Source organism: Eriocheir sinensis, chromosome 25, assembly GCF_024679095.1.
Source record: "Eriocheir sinensis breed Jianghai 21 chromosome 25, ASM2467909v1, whole genome shotgun sequence".
Taxonomy (NCBI): Eukaryota; Metazoa; Arthropoda; class Malacostraca; order Decapoda; family Varunidae; genus Eriocheir; species Eriocheir sinensis.
The window spans coordinates 17,568,664-17,577,080 of record NC_066533.1 but is presented as its reverse complement, the minus strand read 5'-3'; the positions used below and the strand labels follow the sequence as shown (position 1 = coordinate 17,577,080).

Sequence of the window (8,417 nt, the reverse complement as noted above, 5' to 3'; positions counted from 1 at the left end):
CCTTACAAGAACAGAACACGAAAAGAACATAACAAGAACATATTAGGATTACGAGAACAATACCAGAACAAAACATGAAAAGGACATTACAGAAAACATGAACACCAGAACACAATAAACATACCAGAACACAATACAAAAACAAAACATTACATAAACAATATTAAAAGAACATTAACACAAAAAAACGTAAACTAACACGAACAATACAGGAACAGAACATCAACAGAACATTAGAAGAACATTAAAAGAACAAAGCATAAAAAAAACATTAGAAAAACATTAAAATCAACTCTGTCCAACCTCGTTCTATCTTGAAGTCTTGTATATATCGTAAAACATTGACCTCCCCATATTGTTGTTGTTGCTGTTGTTGTTGTTGTTGTTGTTATTGTTGACCTTTCATTTGTCACCCTCGAGCAATATGGCGTGACGGGTTCCTTCCGCTACTAGTGTCCGACTGACCCCCGTTCGCATCCCGGTCGTGTGAATAATAGGAATAATGATGACGCTAACAACATATCCACGGACAAGATTAAATATGTATGTTTTTCTTTTCTATTTGTTATTTTCCGCTACTGGTCTGGTCACGTGTTCTCTCTCTCTCTCTCTCTCTCTCTCTCTCTCTCTCTGAAAAAAGGCTTAACCAATCAGCCAGCACGGAGCCCACTTCGTATCCCTTCCTTATTAGATAGAAAGATAAGTAAATATGGATATACACGGAGGAACGAGCTGTATTTTAGCTCATGTATATAATTTCGTAGTATAGTAGTAGAAGTAGTAGTAGTAGTAGTAGTAGTAGTAGTAGTAGTAGTAGTAGTAGTAGTAGTAGTAGTAGTGGTCGTAGTTGTAAAGAAAAAAGAAGAAAGAGAAGAAAAAAGAAGAAGAAGAAGAAAAAGAACAACAACAACAACAACAACAACAACAACAACAACAACAACAACAACAACAACAAAACCAGAGAGAGAAAAAACAATAACTAACAATATTTTTCCTTCCGTCCGTCGTGTTCATCCATCATGTCGGAAATCAAGGAGAAAATTAGAACTGTCGATATGCCATGAATCTTGTTGTTTGTCTGTTGTTTTCTCTCTCTCTCTCTCTCTCTCTCTCTCTCTCTCTCTCTCTCTCTCTCTCTCTCTCTCTCTCTCTCTCTCTCTCTCTCTCTCTCTCTCTCTCTCTCTCTCTCTCCCTGACCTCACCGCCCGTTCCATGTTGAAAAATATATATCTAATAATAATAACAAGGTGGGCGTGTCTGTGACCTTGGGAGGGGAGGGGTCAAGAGGCCTATGTCTATAATTGTGTATGGTGACCTCTCTCTCTCTCTCTCTCTCTCTCTCTCTCTCTCTCTCTCTGCCCCCAAAATCGAAGTAATAAGTATCTATGGTAAAAATAACAATGAAAAACAGTGTAATTAATAGATATGAAAAGAATTACTAAAGATATAGAGATGAAAACGCATAACATCCTTTGAAATTCTCCCTGAAAAAAATGCAGTCTTGAGAAAATCCAAAATAATAGAAAATAGCAAAAAAAATAAAAAATAAAATAAAACCATAATTAAAGAAAAAATACAAGAAGGGAAATTACAATAAGAAAAAAAAAATATGACCCTTTCTGTTCTGAGACGAGAGAGAAAAAAAAAAGAGAAGCAAAGAACGAAAAAAAAATGAAAATGTGGATGAATGAAATAAAAGTGACAACCTAAAAAACAAAATCGAAAAAGGGCTAAAAAAAAAAAATCAAAACGAAAAAAACATACAAATTCATACACGCTATACAACTCACCCCCCCTTCCTTACCCCTTCTACCCCCCAAAAAATCCCTCGAACTAAGAAAAAATAATAAATAAAAACAAATAAACCAGAAAACACGCAGCGATAACGAGAGAGAAAACGGAACGAGGGGAGCTATGGAAGGGGGGACTATAGGGAGTATTCGTGAGAGGGAGAGAGGGAGGGAGAGAGAGAATCACGAGGGAGCATTTCTTGGGATAGTTGGCAGAGTCGTGGTGGACAGGAAAGGGAGAACACGCGCCTCTCCCCTCTTCCTCTCTTCCCCTCGCTCTCTTCATCTCTCCCCATTCCTTATCGCGATCTCTACCTCCCTCTCTCTCTCTCTCTCCCTCTCTACCCTCGCTGGCGTCTCTTACAACCTGAGTCATCGTTATCTTCATCGTCGACGCCTTCTTCATCGTCTTCATAAGGTAAGTTCGGTTTTGTTAGTGGTTATATCTGGTTTTGCTTTTCGCCTCGTGGGACATATAAGCTACGGGTTTATTTATTTATTTTTCATTATTATTATTCTTCATCGTCTTCGTAAGGTAAGTTTGGTTAGTTGTGTGAATTGGTTTTGTAAGTGGTTTATTTTTTTCTGGTTTTAGTTTTAGTTTCGTGGGATTTATACGGGTTTGTTTTTTGGGGTTTCATTTGTTATAGTTTTATCTTCATCATTTTCATCATTTTTTCATCGTTTCCATAAGTAGTGTAAAGTGGTTTTATATTCTGGTTTTACTTTTCCTTTCGTGTAACATCTATGGGTTTGTTTTTTGGGGTTTCAATTGTTAAGTTTTATCTTCATCATTTTCATCATTTTTTCATCGTTTCCATAAGTAGTGTAAAGTGGTTTTATATTCTGGTTTTACTTTTCCTTTCGTGTAACATCTATGGGTTTGTTTTTGGGGGTTTCAATTGTTAAGTTTTATCTTCATCATTTTAATCATTTTTCATCGTTTCCATAAGTGGTGTACCATGGTTTTATTTCTGGTTTATGTTTTTGCTTCGTGTAACACTTATGGGTTTGTTTTGGAGTTATTTTCTTGTTAGTTTTGTTTTTCGTGGTCTTCAAAAGTAAATTCGTCAGCCGTTCTGTCTCTCTCTTTCTTTCTGTTGTTGTTGTTTTTCTCACACATCAAAGTACTTATTATCAGGGGTCAAGGAGTTAACCACACGTGTTCATGTCATTCTCTTATTAGCGTATGGAATTAACTTGGCTGGACACATCATACGCTCGACAGTGGCGGACACACACACACACACACACAGACTGGATTAAGCTTGTGCCTCGAATATTGTGTGTGAAGAAGTTATAATTTTTTCCCTTCTCTCCGTTTTTTTCCATATTCTAAGACTCTAAGTGAACTGAGCAACACGTCTTTTTCTTCTTCTTTTTTTACTCTATATTATTTTCATCGTCACTTCCTTCTCTCCATGTCTCTTTTTTTTCTTTTTTACTTCTTCATTTCATCGTCATTCCTTTTTCCTTCTCTTTCTTTTCTTTACTTCTTGTTTCACCTCTTCTTCTTACGTGAAAAAATGCAATATACGCGACACTTTGATCCTCTTTGCTTCCTTCTATATATCAACAACACACTCAGACACGTGGGAATCAATACTAACTACGTCCACATATGATTCGCATTCACTCACGCACAAAACAACGATATATTACCCCATTGCCACCTTGCCCCTTAGAAAAACAAGTGAAAGCGTTACCTTCCAACCTTCTATCATTAACAACAAACTCAAACACGTGGGAATCTCTACTAATTACGACCATAAAGGATTCGCGTTTACCTAACACACAAAACAACGATATATTACCCCATCGCCAATCTACCTTCTACAAAAAACAAAGCGTTACACTGAAAGCTCTCATCGATCCCTTCCACCATACATCACCCTTACAACAAACACCCCATAGACACACCCCTCCTGCTGCCCTTCACTCCCTTCCCTCACAATCAGGTCACCGTGTACCCGCCATTCGTGTCTCACTGCGTTTCCCGGAATGACCAAGGGCGCGCCGTGATCCGATCCTGCTGCTGTGTAAGTGGGGTCAAGGTTTTGGCTTACGTGTGTGTGTGTGTGTGTGTGTGTGTGTGTGTGTGTGTGTGTGTGTGTGTGTGTGTGTGTGTGTGTGTGTGTGTGTGTGTGATACAGATGAAGGAGTTACAGGAAAGGAAAGGAACAAGGGAAAGGAGGAAAAGTTAGACCACGTAGCGATGAAATACAGGTTCTTTAAATGTAGATGTATATTGGAGGTACGAAGTAGAGGTAAAGACATAGTTAATAGTGGAAGAAGGTTATGTACTAACGTTTGTGATATAACAAGGGAAAGGAGGGTAAGTTAGACCACGTAGCGTTGAAATACAGGTTCTTTAAATGTAGATACAAATTTGAGGTACGAATCAGAGGTAAAGACATGGTTAATAGTGGAACAAGGTTGTTTACTAATGTTTGTGATACAGATAAAGGACTTAGAGGAGAAGAGAAGGGAAGTTAGGCCATGTAGCAATGAATAGAGGTTCTTTAAACGTAGACTCAAATTAGAAGTAAAGAGTTCGGTACCTAAGTGGAACAGGGCTATTTTGCTTCCTCTAATGTGTGCGGTGATACGGATGAAGGAGTTACAGGAAAGGGAAGAGAAGTTAGGCCATAGACGTAGTGATAAATACAGTTTCGTTTGATGTATATAGATGTAATGGGAAGCTAAATAGGTTAGTTAATAAGTGGAACAGGGATGCTTGTGAGTGTGTGTGTGTGTGTGTGTGTGTGTGTGTGTGTGTGGGTGGGTGGGTGTGGGTGTGGGTGTGGGTGGGTGGGTGTGGGTGTGATTGAAAACTTACAGGAGCACAGCAAAGAAGAAAAGTTTAGCTACAGGTTCGTGAAATGTAGATTCTGAAGGAAGGTTAGGGAGATTACTCTTATTTTCCATCTCATGAGCAAACAATAACCAAAAAACAATATAATAGACAAGGTAAATGAGTATATAATGAACGTGAACGAAAAAAAAAAATGAATGACTTGAAAATATGCGTAATTAAAGTAGCGTATAAATCCTCCCCTTCTCCCTTTCTCCTTTCCTCCCTCCTTCTTCCCCTCCTCTCCCTCCCTCCCTTCCTCCCTCCCTCTGTGCTTCGTAAAGAATGTGGTTAATAAGTAGCTTTGCAGACCTTCCCGGAATCAAGGTCTTGCCCGGAACTCCTTACTGCTTCTCGCGGGAATGAACACACACACACACACACACACACACACACACACACACACACACACACACACACACACACAAATGATATTGGTGACACATCTTTCCCTCTGTGTGTGTGTGTGTGGGAGGGGGAAGAGGGGGAAGAGAAGGGAGGGAGAGAAGGGTAGAGGAAAGAGGAGGAGGAGGTGAAGAGAAGAGAGAAAAGAGAGAGGAAGGAGGAAAATGATAGATGAAGGGGGTGAAGAAAAGGGAGAAAAGAGGAAAGAAGAGAAGGGTAGAGGAAAATGGAGGAGGAGGGAAAGAGAAGGGAGGAAAGAGAGGGAAGAAGAGACTGATGGAGGAAATGGAAGGAAGGGGGTAAAAAGATGGGAGGAAAGAGAGAGGAAGGAGGAAAAGGATAGAGAAAAGGGAAGAAAAGGGAAGGAAAGAGAGATGGAGGAAGAGAAGAACAGAGGAAAGGGGAGGAAAGGGCGAAGAAGATGGGAGGAAAGAGAGAGGAAGGAGGAAAAGGATAGAGAAAAGGGAAGAGAAGGGAAGGAAAGAGAGATGGAGGAAGAGAAGAATAGAGGAAAGGGGAGGAAAGGGCGAAGAAGGGAGGAAACAAGAGAGGGAGAGGAAGAATAGAGGAAAGGAGAGAAGGTGAAGAGAAGGGAAGAAGAGTCGTGATACCCTTTCTGTTTTCTTCCTTACGTTCTTATGTTCTTATGTTCTTCCTCTCCTTACATGTCCTCCTCCTCCTCCTCCTCCTCCTCCTTAACTGAGAAGCAAAACAAAGACACACATAATTCTATCCTAACTAATATCCATGCACACAATCATGATTTAAAACACACACACACACACACACACACACACACACACACACACACACACACACACACACACACACACACACACACACACACACAGTTTTATCCTCCGCCTGACAACACACTGGCAAAAACAAAAAAAGAAAACGAAACAAAAAAAAAAAAATCGGCGCACCTCACGAAACCAAACCTTTATCGTGCGCAAGAATATCCTATCGGCGTATTGACACAGCGCTTAATTAGGTGTGTTTTACAGTCGTTCGTCATTCTCTTATGCGTTCATGACCGTGATTTGCCGGTTATTTATTCGCCTGGTCTGTTTGCGGCTCATAAAATTGATTCTTTCTGTTGTCCTAATAAGGCAAATTGTCAGTCGCATACATGATCGGTCACCCGGTCATGCAGTTAGATAGTCAGTCAGGCAGTCAGTAAGTTAGTCAGTCAATCAATCAGTTAATTAGTCAGTCAGTTAGTTAGTCAGTCAGGCAATCATTCAGTCAGCTAGTCAGTTAGTTAGTCAGTCAATCAGTCAGTCACCCAGTCAGGAAATCAGGCAGACAGTCAGTCAGGCAGTTCGCTAGTTACTCGTACAGTCAATTAGTCAGTTAGTTATGTGGATGGATGAGAAAGGATGTGGAAGAATGAAGCTAGGAAGGAGAAGGAAAAGAAGAGAAAGGGAATGGGAAAGAAAAGGAAAGGAAAGGGAAGTCTTGATATGGGTGGAAAAGGATGTGAAAAGGATGTGAAAGAGAGGGAGAAGAAAGAACACAGTATACAAGTAGAAAAAAGGGATATAAAAAGCAACTTGGTGTGGGTGGTTAAGGAGGAGAAGGAGAAGGAGGAGGAGGAGGAAAAAGAATAAATAAAGTAGCCATGTAAGGGAAACCATATGAAAAAAAAATAAGGATAAAAGATTCAGGGATAGGGTGCAAGACGCAGGTAAGGGAGGGTGATTAGGGTAAGTGCGTACGTGGGGAAGTAGGTAAAGGATATGGATGTTAGTGTATTTAGGTAAAAGGATAAATTGTATGGGTAGGGGAAAAAAACGTTGTTCCTTCTTCCTCTTCTTCCTTCTTCTCCTCTTCCTCCTCTTATAGTAGATGGATAGTGAATAGGATAGGAGGAGGTATATTTTTTCTCTCTTCCATCTTCCTCTTCTTCTTCCTTCTCCTCTTCCTCCTCTTACAGTAGATGGATAGTGAATAGGATAGGAGAAGGTACATTTTTTCTCTCTCTTCCATCTTCCTCTTCCTCCTCTTAAAGTAGACGGACAGTGAATAGGATAAGGATGGATAACACTTTTCTCTCTCTTCCTTTTTCCTCTTCCTCCTCTTAAAGTAGACGGACAGTGAATAGGATAAGGATGGGTAACATTTTTCTCTCTCTTCCTTCTTCCTCTTCCTCCTCTTAAAGTAGACGGACAGTGAATAGGATAAGGATGGATAACATTTTTCTCTCTTCCTTCTTCCTCTTCCTCCTCCTCCTCCTCCTCCTCCTTCCTCTATCGACTGGCCCGTTTCAAGGTTAGTATTGATTCGAATGCGTGAGGAAGAGAAACTAAAACCGATGAAACGTGATGAAACGGCTCAGTGACTTAACTCTATGGAAGCTCATCACCCTGTTTCACCTTCCTCCTTCTTCTTCTTCTTCTTCTTCTTCTTCTTCTTCTTCTTCTTCTTCTTCTTCTTCTTCTTCTTCTTCTTCTTCTTCTTCTTCTTCTTCTTTCTCTTATTCTTCCTCCTCTTCTCTACTCCTCTCTAGTTTATCTCTATTCCCTCCTCTCTCTTTTTCGTTTCTTCTATCTCCTGTTTCACTCTTCTTCCTCTTCTTCCTCTTCTTCTTCCACCTCCTCCTCCTCTTCCCGTTCCTGACCTACTCTACCTAATTCTACTTCACTCTACCTCCTCCTCCTCCTCCTCTTCTGTTTCCATCCTCCTACCTTCTTTTTTTTCTGTCCTTATCTTCTCTCTCTCTCTCTCTCTCTCTCTCTCTCTCTCTCTCTCTCTCTCTCTCTCTCTCTCTCTCTCTCTCTCTCTCTCTCTCTCTCTCTCTCTCTCTCTCTCTCTCTCTCTCTCTCTCTCTCTCTCTCTCTCTCTCTCTCTCTCTCTCTCTCTCTCTCTCTCTCTCTCTCATCTTTATTTCGTTCACTCCTTCTCTCTTCGTTTTCGCGTTATTTATTTTTATTTCTGTATAGACCTTCCCCCCCCCACACACACGCACACACACACAAGAACATTACCTCCCCCTCAGCCCCCCTCCCCCTCCGCCCCCATCCCCCCTCCCCCCTTTTTCACCTCCCCCTTCCCCCCCTTCACCTGTCAAGACCGAAATCATTACTTTTCCTCTTCCTTTTCAACCCCCACGACCCGCCTATTCTGCCGAGGTGCTGGCGGAGTGGCTAATGTTCCTCGCTACCAATCGTCCGGCCCTGGGTTCGAATCGAGGCCTTGTTATGTTAGTCACCTATTCAGCTATTATGTCATCCTTCAGAGATTGATGGAGAGGGAGAAAATGAATAAAATAAGTGAATAGGTGAATAAAACTGAGTAGGTTGGGCTGGAAATTGAGTGGGTTGGGCTGGGACTGAGTGGGGGATTGGGCTGGAAATTGAGTGGGT

General features: G+C 41.0%; 1 protein-coding gene across 2 annotated transcripts in view; it reads left to right on the top strand.

Annotated features, from left to right (window-relative positions):
* Positions 1 to 2,022: 2,022 nt before the first annotated feature.
* LOC127003520 (inactive ubiquitin carboxyl-terminal hydrolase MINDY-4B-like) overlaps positions 2,023 to 8,417 on the top strand; it is a 55,380-nt gene continuing 48,985 nt past the window's right edge. For both annotated transcript variants that reach the window (XM_050870350.1, XM_050870349.1), the window contains exon 1: positions 2,023 to 2,208. The gene's annotated coding sequence lies outside the window, so the exon portion shown is untranslated. The remainder of the gene's footprint in view (positions 2,209 to 8,417) is intronic.